This window comes from Camellia sinensis, chromosome 6 (assembly GCF_055761805.1).
Source record: "Camellia sinensis isolate YWXY chromosome 6, ASM5576180v1, whole genome shotgun sequence".
In the NCBI taxonomy this organism is placed as follows: domain Eukaryota; kingdom Viridiplantae; phylum Streptophyta; class Magnoliopsida; order Ericales; family Theaceae; genus Camellia; species Camellia sinensis.
In genome coordinates this window covers 96,867,415-96,892,658 of record NC_138966.1, presented here as the reverse complement: position 1 = coordinate 96,892,658, position 25,244 = coordinate 96,867,415, and positions in this window count along the sequence as shown.

The window sequence follows — 25,244 nt, the reverse complement described above, 5'->3', positions numbered from 1 at the left end:
AAACCCAACTTACATTACAAAAGCAAAATGAAACAAAGAAAGAGAAATATAAATAAAATATAAGTGTTTTTTTTTTTCATATTCTATTTCCCTTTTTCTTTTTAAATTTATATTTAAATTTATGATCCAAATACTGTGTTAAACCTCAACATCCTCAGTTAACTAAACACTGAGGCTTTTGCGAGGGTTAAGGTTTCATTGGCCTTCTTTGAACCTAGATCTTCTTATCACTAGCCTCTTTGTTTATTAGAATAATCGAATACTAATTCTACATATTCTGAGTTGAAATGAATGACAGAGAAAACTTATCTTCACTCCTTTCCCTTTTTATTTATTTATTTTCATTCGTTTGAAAATTCGCTTGCTTTACATACTAGTATTCTTTCACCTATGTTTGGATTATAAATTTAAATAAAAATTTTAAAAATACAAAAAATATATATATGCTTAATTGTTTATAAAGATATATATATCTATATACTAATGACTGGGCACACGCGATGCGTGTGCAAACTCGTTTGGAGTTATAATAAGAAATTTATATTTTTTCTAATAATTCACACATATGTGATAGTGTGAAACTGTTCAAAGAAGCCTGCACAAATACGAATAATAGAAAATTTTTGCTTCACAATTTAAAAAATAATAATAATAAAGACATAAAATTAAGCAAACAAACAAAGCAATTTTATTGAAAACACAATATTTTTATTTTATTTTTGAAAACACACACAAAATTAGGACTGCAAACGAACCGAACCGAGCCAAGCCGAGCCGAGCTTTGCTAAGCTGGAGCTCAAGCTCGGCTCATTTACTTATCGAGCTCGTTTATTGGGCTAGAGCTCGGTTCGGCTTAGCTCGATAATTATTTTTTTAATACTATTTATATTATTTAAATAAAAAATATTATTTAATATATAAATAATGTATTTATACTAATATATATATATATATATATATATATTTTGTATACTATTTAATATATAAATAATATATTTATTATATAATTTGAATAAAGATAAATGAGTCGAGTTTGACGAGTCGAGTTTATGCGAGCTCGAACTCGGCTCGTTTACTAAACGAGTCTAATATTTAAACTCAAACTCGGCATATTTACTAAACGAACCGAGTTGAGCCGAGCTCTTAACAAGTCAAGTCAAGTTTGTTCATGAACATGCCGGTTCATTTGCAGCCCTACACAAAATTAACGAACCAAACAAATGGATTTTTTCAAAACATAAATTATAAACACACAAACACAAAATTAAGATTGATTTTAAAAAATAAAACACACACACACACACACACAAATTAAGTAAACAAACAAACCAAATTTTCAAAAACTGAATTTATATACAAAAACAAACAAAAGCTTAAAAAAATTAAATAGGAAAAAAGCCTCAAACTTTTTAAGTATGTGTCTAAAAAATGCTCAAGTTTTATGCTTCGCAATTTAAAAAAATAAATAAATACAAAAATAAGCACACGAAATAGAAAACAAATACAAATCCAAAACACATAGAACAATGATTTATTATTTTTTTTTTAAAAATGGGATTTTTTTTAAGGTCTTTGGTATTAAGATTTTATAGCATAAAGGACATCTAATATTTTCATAATGTCTAAGGTCCCTCAAATCAAACCAGAGAAATTCTCTGGTCCAAACTAGACAAAATTCAATCTAGAGAAATTCTCTGGTCCAAAACCAGAGAAAATTCAATTCAATCCAGAGAAATTCTCTAGTCCAAACCAGAGAAAATTCAATCGAGAGAAATTCATTGTGCGAATTTTTTCTGGATTTCACAGAGAAATTCCTAGAGAAATTTGTCTCATTACGTGTAGAGAATTACTCTGGAATCAAACCAGAGAAAATTGAAAATTTCTCTGAATAAAATTGTTAATTTTTGAAACAAGACTTTACAAATACAAAGCAATTCATTGTGCTCCGTTTGGAATACCTGTATATTTACCATTACAGTGGCCCAGAGAGTGAGAGAGAGAGAGAGAGAGAGAGAGAGAGAGAGAGAGAGAGAGAGAGAGAGAGAGCTTTACATCAATGGCGTTTACTTACAAACCAGAGAAATTCTCTCTGATTTAATTTTTTATGCTAGTTTTCTCTATGTGATGGCCAGAGAAATTTGTTCATTTTCTCTGGCCAAATCACATACTCACCCTGTGATTTTCTCTGACCAGACTATCTACTCATCTCTCATCTCTGTGTTAAACAACAATCAACAGTTAACATTGAAATCAATTTTCTTTTGCAAACACATTCATATAATCAAATCATTTACCAATCAAATCCTTTACTTCTGTAGAATCCTTTACTTATGTAGAATCAAAATCAGTCAACAACAAGAACAATTCACAATTCATCAAACAAAAATAAGTCATCAATTTAAACAAATATAAATTTTCCCATTTAAATTTGAATACACAAAACATATTCAAACATGTTTTTATATACAAATTTGTATGCTAAAATGCAAAATTAAAACCTAGGATAGCAAAAGCAATTAGAGGAAGAACTGTGTGACCTGGGTTACTTCTGCAGATCTATGGATCTGAGGTCGATCTACAAATCTCCCGCGACGAGTCGGCGGCGAGGAAACACGACTATAGATCTAGAAAGAAAGAGGAAGACACACGGGAAAGCAGTGATGGTCGTTAGTTGGCGGCACTGCGGCGATGGAAATAGAGAGAGAGGCAGTGGTGAATAAAAGACACGGCGGAGAAGGAAAGAGAGAGTTGGTGGTCTGCGACAAACGAGGCAGATAGAGGTGGTGGTCTGCAACAAATAAGGAAGAAAGATGGGCTAAGAAATGCGGCGAAGAAGATTGAGGAGGCGGTGGTGGTTGGCAGTACCGAGAGAAAGGGAATGAGAGTGATTGAAGAGAGATAGGTGAGGAGGAGGTGGAGAGAGACAAGAGGGAGGAGCCCTGGATATAGGAGAGAGGAAAGGGAGAGTTTTAGAGAGAGAAGATGTGCAGAGGTCAAGAACGAGAAGATATAAGAGAGAGAGAGAGAGAGAGAGAGAGAGAGAGAGCAGGAGTGGGGGACCTTACACATTATAAAATAATATTATGGATCTCTTCTATTACTAAATATGGAAGAGGGACCTTAGACTAATTTTCCCAAAAAAAAAATTAAAAATAAACACACACACATAAACAAACAAACCAATTTTTTTTTTTAAATTATTTTATACACAAAAACAAACAAAAGCTTAAAAAAAGTGAAATAGAAAAAATCCCAAACTGTTTAAGTTTAAGTCTAAATAATTGTACACATTTTATGCTTCCCGATTTTTAGAAGCAAAAAAATATAAATATACAGAAGCACACAAAATAGAAAAGTACAAACCCAAGACATTTAGAACACTCATCGTTAAAAAGATTTAATAAACATAAAGAAAAATAAACAGTAAAATTTTATGTGTGTATTAAAAAAATAATTAATAATCAAATTAATAAATGTGTATTGAAAAATAATATATATTGAGATAAGTATATGAAAGTAGAATTTTCCCTTCAAGACTCTAAGGAAATTATTTCCTTTTAATAATAGTATATATACATGTGTGTGTGTGTGTGTGTGTGTATCACTTTTGTCAGTTTTCTAATTCAATCCTGCTATGTAGCTCGAATTTTCCGTGGCTCGAGCGGTCCGAAATCCCAAAATGACTCATTTTGGGATTTTTTTTTCATCCTTTTCCATAACTCAGAAGAAGAAGAAAGAAGAAAGAAAGAAAGAAAAAGAAGAAAGAAAAGAAGAGAAGATCATCAACAAACAACACATCATCATCAACACCACATCATCATCATCATCAACAACCAACACATCATACAGAAGAAAAGGAAGAAGAAGAAACCCGCACAAATCAATGAAACACACAAATCAAACACACACACACACACACACACACACACACAGAGAGATTTGGAAGCCAAATCCATGAAACACACACACACACACACACAGTGGTGGTCGCAACAGTGGTGGCGACGGAGTGTTGAGCGGCGACAGTGGTGATCGCAGCCCCTCCCTCTTCCCCCTTCCTTCTCTTTTCTCTTTTCTTTCTCTCTTCCTTCTATTTCTCTTTCTCTTCCTTCCTCTCTCTATTTCTGCTTTAGATATAAAAGAAGAAAAAAAAAAATCCAAAACGACGTCGTTTTGGATTCGGGCCACTCGAGTCACGGAGAATTCGAGCTCTGAAGCACTTTTCTTTCTAATTCTACCTCATCCAGATGGACAAGACATGACATGACCCAACTGGGTCACCAAACAGGCTTTTCTCCAACATGAAAAAAGGCCCAATATCTTCTGCATGAACGCCCAACGATGCTTTGGAATTTAGGTCCAAACAATTAGTGGATTCATTCTCCAGCCCATCCATTTTGAATTAGATAAAAACATGTTAGAGTCGGTAAAACGTTATATTGTGTCAGTGTTTGGTTGAGTGATTTGAAAAAAATAAAGGAAAAGAAAAAATATGTGTAAAATTATGTGAAATATAGATATATTTTATTAACATTTTACCTTCATTTTTCATTTATCTTTCCAAATTCCTTCTCAAATCTCTCAATCAAACACAATATTAATAAAATATAGTTTTTTTTTTTACTTTTAAAATTTTTATTCAAATCTATGATTTAAATAAAGTTTTAGCATGCATATCAATCCCCACTTCATCATCGCTTTGCTTGAATCTGGATTGGACTGGGGTGGACTACTTAGGCTTGCGAGGTTCACTACATGCTACGTTTTGATAATTCGAATCTTTTCATTTTGTCTAGTACTTTGTGTATTTCATTCATAAAAAAATTAGGTTGATTCAATAATTACAACTTGTTCAATTTATTATTTTTATCATTGAAAAAATATATGGTTTATTTTTTAAAAATACAATTGTCGTCCATTTGTTTAGTAAAATACACAATAAGTTGAACAATACAGTTATCAGATCGGCCTAATTTTTTTATGAATGAAATACATAACGTGCTATACAAAATAAATGATTCAAATCATTAAAACGGAATTATTAGTAAGCCTCAAGGATCCAAACAATCTTCTCTAATCTAAATTTTGGATTGAAAGGAATTTTCCTCTTAAATCTAACATTATTGTTTTGTAAATTTCTCTACGACACCAACTCTGTTTGGATCCAATAAAGTGGGCTGAACCGTCACCAACTCTGTTTGGATCCAATAAAGTGAGCTGAACCGTCTAGTTTGGTTAATAAAGACTCACCACAAACTTAATTTGGAGGATTTTTATAAGAATAATACTATATATACTAATTAATGTATCAATTAATATATTGACTGTGGTATAATTTTAGAGAGTTTGAATATTTATAATTTATATAATAGATAAGGTCAGTAATAATAACATAACATTAGTTGATACATTAGTATGTATATTAATTGATATATGTAGTACTACTATTTTTATAAATATGTAAATAGTTTATTAAAAAAACAAAAACCAGATATTGTTAGTTTACTTGTAGGTTTGTGCCGTTCAAATGGTTTAAGAGCTAGATTCAGATTGTCTCCCGTACTTTACGAGAATACCCTTCCCAAATTTTTTTGTCTCGTATTTTTCAATCAAATTAATTTTTATTTTTAAATTAAAAAAAAAATAATTTTAAAAAATCAAACAAAAACATGCACAAGTGTGATGGTATTGCATGATGCAAGTTTTCTTTTCACTTTTCCTCCCAAATTGAGACCAGAAGTTATTTGGTGATCTACGAATATTACTTCACATCATTTATCTAAAGACAAGTGTTTAATTATATCTTAAAAGGAGACAAAAAAAAAAAACCTCATTAATTCAACCAATAACAGTGGAATTAAAACACCACATCATGTTAACCCCGAGCAAAGAATAATTTTCCAATTGAAACACCTTACAACACTCAAAAGTCTTTGCTTAATACCCATCTCTTTCTCAAAAGAACATAAAACTACAGTTTGGCCATGTGATGTGATGGCCCTCTAATCATCTGACTTTAGTTGATCAAATCAAATTTAATGGTATTTTGAGTTTGATTTAATAGGGGAAATTAGAAATAAGATAGTGAAGGAATATTTACATATTTATATTATTCTAAATTTTATGTGTGGATGACACAAATTATTCTTCTATTTGATGTAAATTTTTTTATGTGTCAATTGTACTAGAATAGATTGTATTTATAGTATAATTATTTTCTCATTGTTCGGAAATTTAAACCATGGTGTTCTCAAATTGCCGTCAACCACTTAATTTATTATATTTGGCCCAATAATCTTTTAATGATATCTCAAGAGTAATTCAAACCCTAAAAGATGATAAAGCAAATGATTTAAGAGGTGGTTTAAACGGTTTAAGGGTTTAAACCACCCTTACTATATAAAAATTAATTGAAGGAAATCCTTTTTTTTATTTTATATGTAGGGTATCTTTGCCAACTTGTGCATATCAGACTAAAGTCTTTACGACTTGAGAAAGTTTTTTGAAACAGGTTTATCCTTGCGATCCATGGCTCAAAGAGTTTTACTGGCGATGAGAGTTAAACTTAAGACCTTAGAGGAAGCAAACCCTCCCCAAGTCCCAGCGGTCTGTGGCTTAAAAATTTTTACTAGCAAGGGAGTTGAACTTGAAATTAGAGGAAGCAAACTCTTAAGCCTCAGAGCTCATTCACCAAATCAAACCTCTAGAGTTATTGAAGGGAATCTTAATCCAAGAAACTCTTGCTATGACTATATTTTTCTATGTATGGTTAAAATTCACAAACCATTGAGGTCCCCATTGCAAATATTTATATCGTTGTCTTAGCCTGCTCTTTTTTATTTTGTTTTATTTTTTGGCAACAAGTTAGATACGTGCTAACTTGTCTTAGCCTGCTCGTTTTGCAAGTGAAAATTGACATGGATAGGCCCACAAGGCACACGGCCCACGGTAAACCACCCCGAACCCAGTGCTTGGGGCCAATGGCACAACCCGGTTGCTTGGGTGACAAGGCCCAGAACAGCTGGAGGCCACCTAGACATGAAGGGCCAACGGCATTTAGACACACGGCAGGTGGGACACGGGCCACATCAGCAGACAAAGATCTGCAGAGTTATTATCACAACACATCACCATTAATGCAACCCATCACAGCATTTATTACAACAGCACTCCCCGCCGGAACAGAGCCTCCATCACCCTAAACAAGATGAGCTATGGCACAGGCTTTCGGCGGAAAAAGCACGTCACAAGAGACAGGAAAAATGATGACAAAAGGATATAAGCAAGGATAAGAGGAAAAAGGAGGTTAAGTTGGTCTCTCTCTCTTGATCTCTCGATATACAGTCTTTTCATACTCTGCTCTTCTAATTCTTGCACCGGAGGGTTCACTGGGGGACTACCCCGTTCCCCCCCTGAACTTGCTTGCAGGTCATCTGACGGAGCCCCCTTTTTGAGTCGGAGTCTGGAGAACCTGGGCCGGTCCGACCCATCCACCCGGGAATCGATACATCATCAGTTGGCGCCGTCTGTGGGAAGGTACCGGTTTATTCGCGCGGTAGTTGTGTTCACTACCGCCGGAGCCCTCCCTTCTCACTATCACCTCTCCTTTTTGCCCATCTAGGTGTATGGTCACGACTAGGTCCATGGCTTCTCACCACAATGCCTCTGGCCACCAAACAGACCCCTCCCACCCAATCAATCCACCACAATACATCATCGAGCTCACCAACAGCATTAACCGCATGGCCGAGCAAAACCAGGCCCTGATCAATGCGTTACTCCAAAGAAACCCCCCCGTTCCACCTCCAAACGTTCCACCCAACCAAGGAACAGCCCCAGACCATCTCGCTCCACAGCCCCCTCCACCTAACCCAGAAGGTTCGCAGCACCTTCCTCCCCAACATGAAAACATACCACCTCCACGCCCGCCGGTTGCAGTACTGACCCCTGAGGGGGAAGCTAGCAGCGTCCAGCATCCATTGGCCGACCATGGCGACACCACCCCCCTCTGGGACGCTGAAATCCGAGCTATGAAACTCCAACTACAAGGGGTCATGCAGAACATCCAGCACAAGCCCTCGGCCACCGCCAACTCACCTTTTGTTGCCTCCATCCGCGACAAACCATTGCCTGCCAAATTCAAGATGCCTACCATTGACTCCTTCGATGGCACGACGGACCCAGTCGACCATCTGGAAACTTACCGCACCCTCATGGTCCTCCATGCCTTTCCTGATGAGATCATGTGCCGAGCTTTTCCAGTGACACTAAAGGGATCAGCTCGACTGTGGTTTAGCCAGCTACCGGCGGAGTCCGTCTCCGCCTTTCAACACCTCAGTGACTCCTTCCTGAGCCATTTTATTGGAGCCCAGCGTCAGAGGCGCCCGGCCACCCAGCTCCTTAACATTCGTCAGACTGAGGGGGAGTCGCTCCGCAGCTTTGTCACCCGTTTCAATACCGAAGCCCTTCAAGTAGCAGAAAATGACGACAAGGTCATCCTCACCGCCTTTATGGCCGGCCTGCGGTCGTCTGACTTCCTCTTCTCCCTCTCCAAAAACCCCCCAACCACCATGGCAACCCTACTATCCAAAGCTCAGAAATACATGAATGCTGAAGATTCCCTGGCCGCTCGACAAGAGCCGACCCCTAAAAACCCGACTCCCAGAGAGAAGAGGAAAGACTCCGAGCCCAGAACCGCCCAGTATAATGACCACCCCCCCCCCCCGAACTGACAGATCGATTCCGACCCGACCGCCCGGTCGGTTCGAGCGGTACACCCCTCTCAACTCCCCTATGGATCACGTCCTAAACCAGATCCAGCGGGACTACCCCCTCAAATGGCCCCTACCGTCCCGAAACCCTTCCACCCGGAAAGATCAGTCCAAATACTGCCGTTTCCACCAAGACCATGGCCATACCACCGACGAGTGCATTAACCTCAAAGACCAGATCGAGACCTTCATCCGCCAGGGCCGTCTCAGCCGATTCACAGACCCCCGTCCCCCACAGCGACAAAGAACTGACCATCCCAGGAACAATCGCCGACGCACACCGCCCCGCAATCCAGCCCCACCAAACGAAGGCCGCGATCGCCCCCCACCACAGCCTCGACCTCCGGGCAATCCCCCCCCACCAGTCGGCGAAATTAGAGTCATTTCAGGAGGCCTTGCTTGCGGGGGGCCATCCCGCTCCGCCCAGAAGGCAGAACTCAGAAAAATCAGACAAGGCTCAGACAAAGCAGTAATGACGGTGGACCGACCTCCCAAACAGTCAAAACAATGGATCGAACCCATCACCTTCACTGATACCGACTGTGCCGGAGTCCGTTACCCACACGATGACCCCCTTGTCATTTCCGCCATCCTCTCCAACTACAAAGTCAGACGAGTCCTCATAGACAACGGCAGCTCTTCGGACATCATCTTCCTCAATTGCTTCCGCCAACTCAAGGTTGGGGAAGAGAGCCTGTCCCCTCTCCAAACCCCTCTGGTCGGCTTCACCGGAGACCGAGTGACCTCCATCGGCTCCATCGATCTGCCTATCACCATCGGTGAGCACCCGCGGCAGACCACTAAGCTGCTCACCTTCCTCGTGGTCGACTGCCCCTCCGCTTACAACATCATCCTTGGCCGCACAGCCCTAAATACCTTCCAAGCCATCACTTCCACATACCATCTGGCCATGAAATTTTCCACCGACCTCGGCGTCGGAACCGTCAAAGGCGAACAAACCACAGCCAGGGAGTGTTATGTCGCCTCACTCAAAGAAGTCAAGCTAAAAGAGGCCATGATCATCGAAGGGCTTGACGTCCGAGACGAGGACGAGCTGGTCAGAGGTGAACCTGTAGAGGAACTTGTTGAAGTCAACATTGATCCCACCAATCCAATCAGAACCGCCAAGATCGGCAGCCAATTACCCGCTCAAGCCAAGGCCGACCTTACTGCCCTCTTAACCGAGCACAGAGATGTATTCGCCTGGACTCATTCTGACATGCCAGGCATCGACCCCTCCTTCATAACCCATCGCCTTAGCATCGAACCCCATTTTCGACCCCACCGCCAGAAGCAGCGCATCTTCCATCCGGAGCGCAACACCCTCATAGCCGCCGAAGTTAACAAACTCCTCGAGGCCCAATTCATCAGAAATGTGGACTATCCTAGGTGGTTGTCCAATGTGGTCCTCGTCCGAAAACACAATGGCAAATGGCGGCTTTGTGTCGACTACTCGGACTTGAACCGAGCATGTCCTAAAGACAGTTACCCCCTCCCTCGCATAGATCTGTTGGTCGACGCCACCGCCGGTCATCAAATGCTCAGCTTCATGGATGCCTTCTCTGGGTACAACCAAATCCTAATGCACACATCCGACCAGGAGGACACATCATTTATTACCGACCGCGGTACTTACCATTACCGGGTAATGCCGTTCGGATTGAAGAATGCTGGGGCCACTTATCAGCGGCTGGTTAACACCATCTTCCATCACCAAATAGGCCGGAATATGGAAGTCTACGTCGACGACATGCTAGTCAAAAGCAAATACTCCTCCGACCACCTCACTGATTTACGAGAAACCTTCACCACCCTGCGTAAGTACCAGATGAAGCTCAACCCAGAGAAGTGCGCGTTCGGCGTAGGATCTGGCAAATTTTTGGGCTTTATGGTCAGCCAACGCGGCATCGAAGCTAACCCTGAGAAGATCAAAGCCTTGGTCGAGATGCAGTCACCTCGGACGGTCAAAGAAGTTCAGAGGCTCACCGGCCGAGTGGCAGCCCTTAACCGCTTCATATCCCGCGCGACAGATAAGTGCTTGCCCTTCTTCAAAGTCCTTCGGCAGACCTTTGAATGGACAACTGAGTCCGAAGAGGCCTTCCAACAGTTAAAGCAATGCATGGCTAACCCCCCCCTTCTCTCTCAAGCAATCACGGGTGAGCCTCTCTTTCTCTACCTAGCAGTATCAGAAACCGCAGTCAGTGCGGCTCTCCTCCGAGAAGATGGCTCAGTCCAACGACCGGTCTATTACATTAGCCGAGCTCTCAGGGGCGCGGAGCAGAACTACCCCTTGCTGAAAAAACTATCCCTGGCCTTGGTCATTGCCTCTAGACGACTCCGCCCATACTTCCAAGCCCACTCCATAGTGGTCCTCACCGACCAGCCCCTGAAGAAGGTCATGCAGCAACCGGAACTCTCAGGCAGATTGATGCAGTGGTCAGTAGAACTCAGCCAGTTTGACATCTCTTACCGCCCTCGGACAGCAATCAAAGGGCAAGCTATAGCTGATTTCATCATGGAATTCACTAAACCGACCCCGACAACCACACCCCCGCCCTTACCAACTCTAACAGAGCCAGAAGATCCTCATTCCTGGACCCTCAATGTTGATGGGTCGTCCCGAAGAGAAGGAAGCGGTGCCGGCATCATCCTCACCTCTCCTGAAGGCGGTCACTTCAAATGTGCCCTCCGTTTCCTGTTTGAAGCAAGCAACAATGAAGCCGAATATGAGGCATTAATAGCAGGACTCCGCCTCGCCAAGGACATAGGGGTCAGCCACCTCCGAGTCTTCAGCGACTCCCAACTCGTCGTCGGTCAAATGACGGGGGACTTTGACGCCAAGGACGATACGATGCGAGCCTACAGAGACCTGGCACTCCCTCTTGCTCGCCTCTTCAATACCTTCCACATCAGACATATTCCTCGGGCAGACAACTCCAAAGCAGACGAAATGGCTCAGTTGGCTTCAGCTGACCATCCTACTCTCAGCCATGACGTCCGCATAGAATACCTACACCACCCGGCCGTTTCACCGAGTCTACAAGCTATACAACACATTCAAAATGAACCTATCCCATGGGCATCCGACATCCTCCTATTCCTGACCACAGGAGCACTCCCAGAGGACCAGCAGCAGGCTTCCAAAGTCCGATCCCGAGCGTCCAATTACGTCATCATCGACGACATATTGTACAAACGCGGTTTCTCCCGGCCATACCTACGCTGCCTCAATCCAGCGCAAGCAACTTACGTAATGCAGGAAATCCATGAGGGGATTTGTGGCAATCACTCAGGAGGCAGGTCCCTTGCCCAGAAGGTACTCCGTACTGGGTATTTTTGGCCAACACTCAGTCAGGATACGACTGATTTCGTGCTCAAATGCGACAAATGCCAACGCTTCGCCAACATCCCTCATGCTCCTCCTACAGAGTTAATCACACTCTGCAGTCCTTACCCGTTTGCCAAATGGGGGATTGACCTGGTCGGTCCCCTTCCCACCGGTCGAGGTCAGACCAAATTCGCAATCGTTGCCATCGATTACTTCACCAAGTGGGTCGAAGCTGAACCCCTTGCCACAATCACCGAGCGGAACACAACCAGGTTTATCTGGCAATCGATCATTTGCCGATTTGGCATCCCCCAAGCCATCATCTCTGACAATGGCAAACAATTCGATAACGCGAAGTACAGAAAATTTTGTGCAGATCTCCAGATCCAACCGTGCTTCTCCTCTCCCGGTCACCCCCAGGCAAACGGCCAAGTTGAAGTCACCAACCGTTCCCTTCTCAAAATCATCAAAACCAAGCTCGAAGCTGCTAAAGGCCTTTGGGCCGAGGAACTGCCCAATGTACTCTGGGCTTACCGAACCACTGCTCGCACCCCCACCGGCGAAACCCCTTTTCGCTTAACATATGGCGCTGAGGCGGTTATCCCGGTAGAGGTCGGCCTCCCCACTCCTAGGGTTTTACACCCGGATCTGGCCTCAGCCGAAGAGCTCCATCGAACACACCTCGATCTAATCGAAGAGCTCAGAGAAACCGCTGCTGTCAGATTGGCTTCTTACCAGCAGAAAATGAGAACACACTACAACCGCCGAGTCCGACCTCGAGAATTCTCCGTCGGGGATCTTGTCTTACGAGAAGTGACTCTCGCCACAAAGAATCCAGCCGAGGGCAAACTGGCAGCCAAATGGGAGGGCCCCTACATCGTCAAAGCCCGACCACGACCAGGCACTTACCGACTCCAAGACATGGAAGGCCGAGACCTGCCCCATCCCTGGAATGCAGAACATCTGAAGCGTTACTATCAATAAGTTCATATTTTTGTATTACCAATATTGTTGTATTCCCCTTTTCTTTATATATAAAGCAAATTCCGATTGCAGATCTACACTGTCATAATTCAAATGTTTGTATGACGATCCCGTAACATTGCCACCGACAGCAACTCAAAACTTCACAACCTCGGCCAGCCTCAGCACTTCAAAGCCTCGGCCAGACCGAGCAGTCAAAGCCTCGCCCAGACCGAGCACTCGAAGCCTCGGCCAGACCGAGCACTCAAAGCCTCGGCCAGACCGAGCACTCAAAGCCTCGGCCAGACCGAGCACTCAAAGCCTCGGCCAGTCCGAGCACTTCAAAGCCTCGGCCAGTCCGACCACTTCAAAGCCTCGGCCAGACCGAGCACTCAAAGCCTCGGCCAGTCCGAGCACTTCAAAGCCTCGGCCAGTCCGACCACTTCAAAGCCTCGGCCAGACCGAGCACTCAAAGCCTCGGCCAGTCCGAGCACTTCAAAGCCTCAGCCAGTCCGACCACTTCAAAGCCTCGGCCAGACCGAGCACTCAAAGCCTCGGCCAGACCGAGCACTCAAAGCCTCGGCCAGACCGAGCACTCAAAGCCTCGGCCAGTCCGACCACTTCAAAGCCTCGGCCAGTCCGACCACTTCAAAGCCTCGGCCAGACCGAGCACTCAAAGCCTCGGCCAGACCGAGCACTCAAAGCCTCGGCCAGACCGAGCACGTCAAAGCCTCGGCCAGACCGAGCACTTCAAAGCCCCAGCTAGACTGAACACTCGACCGAGCACTCCAAAACCAAACAAGGCTACATTTTTTCACACTTGGTCACATTTTTTCCCCACAACACTTACTTACTCTTACCTTCATGTTTACACTCTCACTCGTCCGTTTTGAAACCTCCTCATAACACTTACATTTTTCACATTCACTTTCAAATTTACACTTAACTGTCTAGCTACTACTTGTAACTTACCCTTTACCCTCATTTGTGGACTTTTACTGCACAAAATTTCTTACTCATTTTTACTGCACAAGGTTTTTATTCACTTTTGCTGCACAAACAGTCAGCTGCCAACAGACACAAAATAACATTCGTACACAAATTCATCTTAACCAAACTCTTCACGTATTTATTCATTCACTCATAGAATTACAATGTAAAAAAAAAAAAAAAAAAAAAAAAAAAAAAAACAATGCACAAAAATTACAATGTATACACTTAACCAAACCCCACAGAACACGCCCAGCTCTTCTTCTCCTTGGCTACTCTTCCTCGCTGGATGCTAGATCCTCTTCTTCAACGCCTTCGTCCAGGGGGGTCTGGGCCACATCATCTTCGCCTATTGTCACACTACTCAGGTCCAAGTCTGGAAACAGCTCCTCAGCTCTACGCTTGAACATTTTCCAACCACTGTCCCAGTACTCGGCCATTTCATGCTTATAGAAGTCGGACTGCTGGAAGCTTTCAATCACCTCCGATTCTGTCCTACCTCCAGCAGTCTTCCTTGACGGGCCCAACCCCCCAAGCTCTTCACCAGCCAGACTCCTGGCGACAGCAGCATCCACCTCCATTTGAAATTCGGAGGACCCCTTATACTGCTCCACTGCTGCGACGCATAGATCAGGGTAGGCCGCCTTTTCAGACGCCGCCTTCGCCCTCTCCTCGTCCAGCTCCCTTTGCAGAGCCACCCTTCCAGCAGCTGCCGTCGCCCTCTCCTCTTCCATCCCCTTCCTCAGACCCTCTAGCTCCGCCGCCATCTTCACCTTCTCCATCTCCCATTCCCTCAGAAGCCTCCCCTTGTCCTCCTCTGCTCTGGTGCGCTCCTCCCCCAGCTCCTTCAGCAGGTCTCCAATTCTGGAGTCCACTTCATCCTTCTGCCTGACCAGCTCTTCATTGCTGGTCATAGCCTCCTCGTGCCTCTCGACCGCCACCGCGCAGGCCTTCTCGGACTCTTCCAATTTTTTGTGCTCACCAGCCAGTTGGAACTCCAGCGACACAACCTTACGGCGTGTGTCCTCCAGTTCCAACTTGACTGCTGGCAGGTCGGCATAGGCAGTCTCCCAGTCGGCACTATCCTCCCTCAACTTGGCCAGCTGGACCCTGACCTCCTCAGCCTTCAACTTGGCGGCCCCAGCTTTCCTGAGAAGAGCCCCCGCTAAGGTAGTCACCTCCATTTGGGCGGAGCATAACCCCCTCAGCAGGTCGGCCTCACTATACCCTGATGCCGCGCGCAGAGCTCCTTCGTCCACAATCTTCACCAGGCGGTCGGCTCCCGCCCTGGCTGGGCCTTCTTCTCCCTCCATCCTCCCAGCTACCGCGCGCGCATGATAAATAGCCGTGGCCACACGAACCCCCCCTTCCTGGGGGCCGGGCCTCCTCTGAACCTGTTCCCTCCCGCTCGGCGCCGCCTCCCCCACCCCAGCCTCCGCTTGTACTGGTGGACCCACCTCCACAACCTCCACCGTTGGGATGATCTCCACTTCCTCTGGGGCGTCCTTTGCCGCAGACTCCTCTGCATCCGCTGGGGCCACCTTCGCCCTCTTGGCCCCAGACTCCTCTGCAGCCTCCTCTGGGGCCCCCCTCTTCTTCTTCTCCTTCTTCTTCTTCATGACCGTCACAACCCCTCTGGCCTTTTCCTTTACAGGGTCTACAGGCGGCGGAAGCGGCTCAAAGCTACCCAAGTCTTTTTCCCCCAAAGGCCTAGGGCGCGGTCGGATCCTCTCCCGCGAGAGCGGTTCAGCCGGTCGGCCCCTCTGCGCCTCTATCAACTTCGCGGCCTTGGCCATAATGGCTCGATCCTCCATCTCCTGTGCTCTTCTCCTCTCTTCCAACTCCCCCCGGTCGAGGTCTCCACCTTTCGGCTGCGGTCCCAGCCCCGCCTCAAACAGTGCTGACGGCTGGACAAGATCGTCCCATCTGGCTTTCTCTCTCTCTCTCCACTCCCTCACTTTCTTCACCCTCTCTTCCGCCACCACCCCCAGCCTAGACTCCATCGACCGATTTGGCACCTTCCACATGGTGCGCACCCCCATCCCCCCATTAACTGACACGAAAAACCACCGTGGCCGCCACCCCTTGATCGACGTAGGCAGCCCCGCCACCAACCCCCTGCCCATCACCGCCTGTAGGGTGACCCACGTTTCTTGCTGCCCCGACGCTTTGTAACATGAGAAGAACTCGTCGATCGTCATGGCCTCTCCTCCATTCGCCTTAGGCCACGCACTCGCACAAGCCATCAGAATCTTCCACGCATTGGGCATCAACTGCCCCGGCGCTACCTCCAGGCGATTTAGCACATCAACCACCACTTGAGGCAATGGCAGCCTCAGCCCCCCTTTCAGCGCCTCCTCGTACAGGGAAAACTCCCCTAGCTTCACCATAGACGGCCTTTCCTCTGGCGTCGGCAACCGTAAATCTACCTCCGCCGGAATCTGGTATCGCTCCCTAATCGCCTCCAAATCCGCCACCGTGAGCGTGGACCTGTCCGCCTTAGTGTGCCACTGCCCCGACTCCACCTGGTTTAATGGCTTTGGGGCCAATATCAAGTCCGATGCCTCTGCCCTGTACTGCGCTGCTAACTCCTCCCCATCATCGTCCCCCAACGGGTCTACCCTCACGTTAACTACTCCTTCTTGTGCCATTTCTAGGGCTTCCTCACAAAACACTTCTGACGCAACCACAAGAAAGTTGAGAGAATGCTACACAGATATGTCGCACGCCGTGAAAGAGTTGGATATTTTGAGTTCTTGTCCCACGGTAGGTAAAACGCATTATACCTAAAACCTACGGTTTTGCCCGTATTCCACGGATCCACATTAATTTTCACCCGTTTCAAAACCTTTCAAATCAACCGCCAAAACCGCCTTTTCAAAACCCCCTGTGACCTATCGCTTCATTTCCTGCCCCAACGCTTCATCTTCCCCCACGACACTGCCACGTGTATGGCCACGATGCACTGTCCCCTACCCTTACCCTGCCTTTTCCATTTTCACATCAGCACATTTTAGAACCCCACGCCCCCCTGGTCGGCACACCTCACGGTCGACCCCTGCCGCTCGGCCACCCTCGTGGTCGGCCCACCTCACGGCCGACCCCTCCCGCTCGGCTACCCTCATGATCGGCACGTCTCACGGCCGACCTCTCCCGCTCGGTCACCCCCGTGGTCGCCCCGCCTCACGGTCGGCCCCTCCCGCTCGGCCACCCTCGTGGTCGGCCCGCCTCACGGTCGACACCTCCCGCTCGGCTCTCCTCGCAGTCGGCACACCTTCCAGTCGGCCTCTCCACCCGTTTCACACTTCTCTCCCTTCTCACTATTCCCTTCGTTGGTCTAAAGCTGCACTCGGAAATGGGGGACTACTGACATGGATAGGCCCACAAGGCACACGGCCCACGGTAAACCACCCCGAACCCAGTGCTTGGGGCCAATGGCACAACCCGGTTGCTTGGGTGACAAGGCCCAGAACAGCTGGAGGCCACCTAGACATGAAGGGCCAACGGCATTTAGACACACGGCAGGTGGGACACGGGCCACATCAGCAGACAAAGATCTGCAGAGTTATTATCACAACACATCACCATTAATGCAACCCATCACAGCATTTATTACAACAGCACTCCCCGCCGGAACAGAGCCTCCATCACCCTAAACAAGATGAGCTATGGCACAGGCTTTCGGCGGAAAAAGCACGTCACAAGAGACAGGAAAAATGATGACAAAAGGATATAAGCAAGGATAAGAGGAAAAAGGAGGTTAAGTTGGTCTCTCTCTCTTGATCTCTCGATATACAGTCTTTTCATACTCTGCTCTTCTAATTCTTGCACCGGAGGGTTCACTGGGGGACTACCCCGTTCCCCCCCTGAACTTGCTTGCAGGTCATCTGACGGAGCCCCCTTTTTGAGTCGGAGTCTGGAGAACCTGGGCCGGTCCGACCCATCCACCCGGGAATCGATACATCATCAAAAATAATAATAATAATAATAATAATAATAATAAAATGTGGGTTGGGGGGGGTGGTGGTGGTTGACATGGAGCCAAAATGTTCGCATTATAATGTGTTCATTTTTGGTAAAGCTACGTGCACTCCTGCTTTTTTTTTTATTAATTATTAGTATTATAATTATACATGTTTCTTAAGTTGGTATTTCATATGTATATAAAATATGAAAATTTGTATAGGTAAATACAACTAAGTTATATACACACTTGGTTAAAAAATTTAAATGATAAATGAGAAATTTTATAAACATAAACTTTAATTTACAACTAGATTATTGAGATAGCAATCTTGTCTTAAACAGTAAATAATAAATAAGTCTCTTAAATATATAATATTACACAAATATTTTTCTATTAACTTCCTACTTTAATTTTTCATAATCTGTACATGTAATACAATTGAATGTATGAAATTAATTACATAATTTTATTTAATAGTTTATCTCATAATACAAATTTATTGAACTCACTATTGCATATTATTTACATATTATTGTTGTAAGAATGCATTAATATCTATATGTAATATATTTTTATACATCAAGAGTTGTTGAGTCTCGTTTTCCATGCCACAAATATTTTGTATGATGAAAAATATAATATTAGTCATTACTATATCTTCATTCATGTAGAAAATATATAATAATTATTTTAAAAAAATTAAATGATGTACCTTAATATTTCGATCAATATAGGAATTTCATAATGATTTTCATGATGTTTATAGATCTATACTTATAAGTGTTTGCATAGACATTTTTCATGAAACTGTGAAGTTACATAATTTATTATGTCATTTGTAAATAATCAGTATCTAACAAAAATTGATCGAAACTTTTTATTTGATGTACTTACTTTCTGCATCATCGAGTTGTTGTGATAATATTTAAGCATCATTTGATTTTTTTTCTTTGTAATTTGACTAAAATGTGTGCATGAGGTACGTTGTTGTTCTTGAACTTCATAGCAGATAGGACAATTCTTGCTTTAACTTGTCTAACTTTGCTTGGAGAATATGTTGCAATAGATCTTCTGTAGTTTTTATTTTACCATTTTCTTGTTTTTCTTCTCGCTCATCATTATAACTCATTGTAATAAAAATATTTTGATGGGGTAAATTACAAACACCCCCATGAGGTTTACTTAAATTACAAATTACCCCCTGTGATTCTAGAAATTATATTATGCCCCATAAGGTTTCTGATTTCATAACAAATAGGTCATTTTATTAATAAATCATCAAGCTAATTAACAGTTTTTAATAATGTTAAAATTTTATTTCAATTAATAATTCAGATGATTTTATTATTGTATTAGTGAACAGTTAGAAATTTCACTTTTTCAATTAATTCTGTTAAATAAAAAATTCTGACATTGAGGTATTTGTAATTTTTTAAACCACATAGGGTAATTCGTATTTTAAGCAAACTTCTTGGGGTGTATTTGTAATTTACCATTTTTTCTATGGGAAAAAAAAGTATAATTATTGTCATGAGAGAAGTATTTTGCAAAGTTTTGACTTGTTAATGAAAGTGTTTGTTGTGGGCACTTGTTTGTATGACATTTATGTATATATGTAATGAACATAAGTTGATAGGAGAACAATACACAATTTCACAATTTTTTCCTAACAAATATAACTATATTACTGAATCGATATATATTAGAAAATTAAAGTATCCGATAGTAATATAGCATTACATATTGACAATATATGAATACAATAACATATATAAATTTACATTTATATTTTTTCATATATTTATATATATAGATATTGATATATATAAGATATTACAAAAGTAATATGTGAAATCTTTCATAACAATATAACACAACTAATAATGAGAAGTTAATTTTTCATAATTAAATAGTTGATCACAACGTAAATGTTTAGTGTTGCATTTTTGTGTGTATGCACTATTTTTTAATTAAATTATTAAATTCTCATAAAATTAAAAGAAATTTGTGAATAATTTGTTTAAAATTAGATAAAAGTGAATAAAGATTTTAAAAAATAAAAATTTATAGTGTTTGGTTTGATTTGGTTTGTTTTTTCAAACTTTTGTTTTAAATTTTTTGATTTTTATACGATTGGTTAAGTCAGAGCCTCCGAATCTAGAGCCCCATCCGTGTAGGACCGAGTGAGCATCCAGCTTCGACACGCTTTTCATAAATAATTAACAAGTATCAACTCAGTTGAAGGATGGAAGATTCTTAACATGTTTAAACATAAACTAAAACAATATGCAAACATATAAAATAATATGTTTTATTGAATTAATCGATAATACATAATTCACTCCAATTTATGTCACGGCGCTACATTGTGTTTAACTTTATTCGGCGTCCCCCTCATCATCACTCTTCTCGACTTTGAAGGTCGTAAAAGGAAAGTGATGACTCTGGTATAATGGCGACGCCGAATCAATGCCTGCTACCCGGAGAGACTCTGCGGCCTAGAGAGCCTTGATCCACCCCGTGCTTAAGTCCACGGTTTTCACATCGGCAAACCTCCTCGGCGAGCTTTTTCTTGGTCTTATCTATCCCGACTTTTTGGCCGTCGTGGAAGCCTTGTTCATAAGCCCTGGATCTTGCAGTCTCTACTGCAAACATGTTTGTCGTATCTCGATCGGCAAACACATGACTTATTAGCCGTTGGGTCACCCTTTCCTCCACGATCGGGTTAGATTGGCTGGCTGCATGCAGCTCGGTAGTTTTGGCCTTTTTTAGCTCACGCTCAGCCTTCTTCGCGCGAGCTTCCAAGTTTCGAATTCGTTCATTCTTCTGCTCTATCTCCCACTGCGCGGCACGTAGGCGCGTGCCAATTTCATAGGCGGTATACAGTCCTTTCACTGCTCCATGGATGCCCTCCCAAAACACTTCGAAATCCTGTCGATCGACCATTAACCGTTGGACTTCTGGTGGAAAAATCTGTCGAGCGAACTCGACTGCCATTCTTGGGTCATGAACAAATGAATCTGCTTCCGTCATCGGTTTATTCCCCACAAAAATCGTAAAACTCAACGGTCACAGTGTCGCATCGGATTCACCTCTCGGTCGCGGTAGAGGGGAGTTGCCCCGCTGCTGTTTTTCCCTTCTGGGTGATCTACTTTGACGACGTGGGGACTGACGATTTTCCCGCTCCCTCGACGTCCTACTTCCCGTGCGCATAGGCTCACCACTTCGATTCATCTCTGTATCCAGCTCAGCTAATGTCCTTCATTCTCTTCTGCTGTTGAAGAATAGTCTATTTGACATTCACACTTATCTAGCCTTCCTCAATAGATTAGTTTAAATTGAGCCTGAACACACTAATGAGACTTACGAGCGCGAGGCACTCACCCCATTTATTCCTAACGGGTGCAGCGCCCCCGAGGTGATCTCATTAATGCTAAACTTCAAAAGCCTGGCGCCGACCTACTCATGCCACAGCCACTCCATGAACTGATAGCATTTGGCATTCCAATTCATACATTGGCTGGGGCAAAGGCAGATTTATTAATCTAATCGGCCAAATATCTAAGCCCAACTGATAGTATTCGGCGTTCCAGCTCATACATTGGCTAGGGAAATGGTAGATTTATTAATCCAATCGGCCAAATATCTAAGCCCAACTGATAGTATTCGACGTTCCAGTTCATTGGTTGGGGCAAGGGCAGATTTATTAATCCGATTGGCTAAATATCTAAGCCTGGTGCCAATCTACTCGTGCCACAACCACTCCATGAACTGATAGTATTCGACGTTCCAGTTCATACATTGGCTGGGGCAAGGACAGATTTATTAATCCAATCGGTCAAATATCTAAGCCCGGTGCCGATCCACTTATGCCACAGCCACTCCATCAACTGATAGTATTCGGCGTTCCAGTTCATACATTGGTTGGGGCAATAGCAGATTTATTAATCCAATCGGTCAAATATCTAATCCCGGCGCTGATCCACTCGTGCCAGCCACTCAACGAACTGATAGTATTCGATGTTCCAGTTCATGCAGTGGCCAAGGCAAGGGCAGATTCATGAATCTAATCGGCCAGACAACAAGGCCCTGAGTCGATTCACTTGTTCGGATAAATTGAAAGACGGATAAGTTACTAAATTGCGAAGATACTGTTCTCTAATCGGCAGGTGTTCACAGATGTTTAATTCACTCATCTCATAATCCACTCATCTCATAATCCTACATCCTATTGGATCGATAGCCAGTAAGCACAGTAAACAACAGTTATTTTATCCACAGTAGTAAAAAAGCAACGCTATTCATCAATAGCAAAAATTGAGCACAAATAATAGCGAAGAGCAAAGGAAATTTTCAAGCAAATGGAATTTTCATTAATAAATTGAGTACAGATAGTAGCCATTTTACACATGAAAACTACCTTAAACTAACAGCAATCTATTAAGCAAAAAGTTACAACCTTGCATGGAAGATGCCTAGCAAAAATTAAAATGTCACCCTAGTCAATCCTCAGGGTCAGACTCCAACGGCTCAACGTCTACTTGCTCGAATGGAATCGGCTGGGCCAATGTCACATTCGCGGCAGCAAGGGCTTTGAGTCAGCCGTGTTTGAAGCCTCAATTCTCAAATTTGGGCACTTCTTTCACATAGCTCTCCAAGGCGGCTTCTTGTCCAGCCTGGAACGCTTTGGAAACCTCGGAGTCAGCTTTTTCCTTCGCCGTCTTCGATTCTTCCAAGTCGGCTTCCAACTTGGCAATCACCTTCTTGGCTAGCTGGAGCGCGTCCTCACTTGCTTTTGTCCTGTCTTTGGCAGCCAGCCTTAGCTGGTCGGAATTCCTCGCGCTCTCGGCCTCAGAGTCGGCCCTCACACGTTCTTACACCGCTTTCGCCGCTTCGGAATCGGCTCTTTGAGAGGCTTCCACAGCCTTGCTCTTTTCATTTTCAACTTCGGTTTTCAGCAAGGCGATCTATTTTATAGCATCATGTTGATGGCGGCCTATTTCGGCTATCCTGCCCATCGTCTGCAAAATAAGGAAATATAGTTAAATAATAATAAAAATAAATGTATTTAGGCGGAAGACTGCATATAAAGCATGTACCAATAAGGCTGACTGAGCGGCTAATGCGATTGACAGTAGATCTGGCTCGGCCCGAAATACGGCTCTGTCAACTGGTAGGGAGATCGAAGAGGCCATGCTCAAGGCCACAGCCGGGTCTTTTAAAACCGACGCGTCAGAAGAAATCGGCATGTTCCTTATCTTTGGTTGAATAGTGAATGGAACAACCAAATCTGATTCCTCAATGCACGGCCATTTATCGACTTGCTCTTCAGTGGACACGGCTTCTTTCTCGGTGGGGTGTTTCTCTCCCCTTTGCTGAGCCTCCTGATCCACCCGCTCTGTCTGCTCTGTCTCGGCCTCTTCAGTTTGAGCCGTCTCTTCCTCGACGACAGACAGGGAGGGCTCAGCAACGGCAGCGGGTGGAATTTCTGATCAGATGGCCTCAGCTCTTCGCCGGGCGGCCATTCTTTCGGCATTTTTCTTCTTGGTAAGTTGCGTGAGTGACAACCCAGCCATGTCCTCAGGATACACGCTGGGAAGGTCTCCTAAATCTGTAAACATGTCTTCAAGGGAAGCGTCCGCTCGGCCTGAGGTGGATGAAGGGTTGGATGAATTGAGGCCGACTTCCTCAAAGGCCAACTTCAAAGCCTTGTTTACTTCTGCTTCAAACTGGTTTGATTCCTCAGCGACCTCCTCGGCTACCTCACCCGATCCAAATCTGATGCCTCCAAACCAACTTGCCTCAAGTTTTTGAAGTTGGTTACGATAAGGGTCGTAAGAGACTCTTCGCCCTTCGGAACTGGGATGTTTTCTGCCACCGAGAATGTCGCAAGCGTTGGCTCGTATTGAAGAAGAATGTGGGCCGCCCTCCCTTGTTTCTGAAGGCTTGGACGGCCAAAGTATTGGAGCGCGACTTTAATTTCGGCAAGAATGGCGTCGTCGGTTGAAACCAAAACTTTCTTCAAATCGTTTCCTGCACAAGTAACACCATGAGATCACAAAAATAAAGCTGAATAAATATAAGAAAGATAAACGCAAGGAGCTATATGGCCACCTGGTTCGCCTCTCCGTCTAGGAATAGGATCTAGGCGGTCTTCGCCTTCGCCGAATTCCCGGTTACCTCGGACAACGACCATTACATCATCAACTCACTTGCCAGAGCTGGAAAGCATAGTCACTAATTGATGGTCGATGTCCTTGGCCCTAAGGAAATAATGCTCATGTCGGTCATAAGACTTGGCCAAGGCATAACAATGCCGAATAGCAGGTATGTCGAGATTAATCCTAAGGCGGCGGTTTAACTCTATAGTCCCCATTATGATTCAAAAAAAATTTACATTAGGTTGGAAAAGGATTAGACCCCAATGGCGAAGGACGGCCCTAAGAAATGGGTGATGGGGAAACGGACTCCGCCCTCTGCAATTTATAAGAGATGGAAGACGATTGTGCTTTCGTCAGCCCTCTCTATATCAAGGGTGTTGTCTGTCATAAGTGATAGACGGACGTCATCAGGGATGGAAAAATGGCATCAAAAGCCAGAGGCTCGATCCGCAGAAATGAGGTCTTTCAAATGCTTTGCCATTTTTGTCAGTCTATGGAATATGCTAAACTAAAAACAAACCAGGAAAAGGGATTCGAAATAGAAAGGAAAAGAACTTACAAGAGGCGGAGAAGACAATGAGGAATAAAAGGAGGTTGCAGAGGTGAATCGGAAGGCACACCAAGAGCTTCAAGTATTCAAAAAATGTGTATACATTCGAAAAGATGACAAAATTTTAAATCATAATAAATGGAGGAAGCATACGAAGGGGCGAGAAGTTGTAATGATGACCGAAAAGCTAGTGAGCTCTGACATTCGCATTGGAATGAGGTTAGCCGCCGAATTTTGGCTCTGACTCTTCAAGTTCGAAACCAAACACGCCAGCTAATTGTTGTTAGTGGAGCGTTTGGGGGGCAATTGTAGGGGCTGAGTATTAGGAGATGCAAAGAGGCCGAATAAGTGAACTTGGAGAATCAAGATATATACATTGTATTCGGCCCCGTCTTATACAAATTCAGAAGTATCCTAATCGGCCACATAACCAGTTGAGCGAGGAGCCGACTGAATGGTGGTTTGCAACGAAAGGAGCCAAGTAAATAGTTACATGGTGGATTAAAGGTAGGTC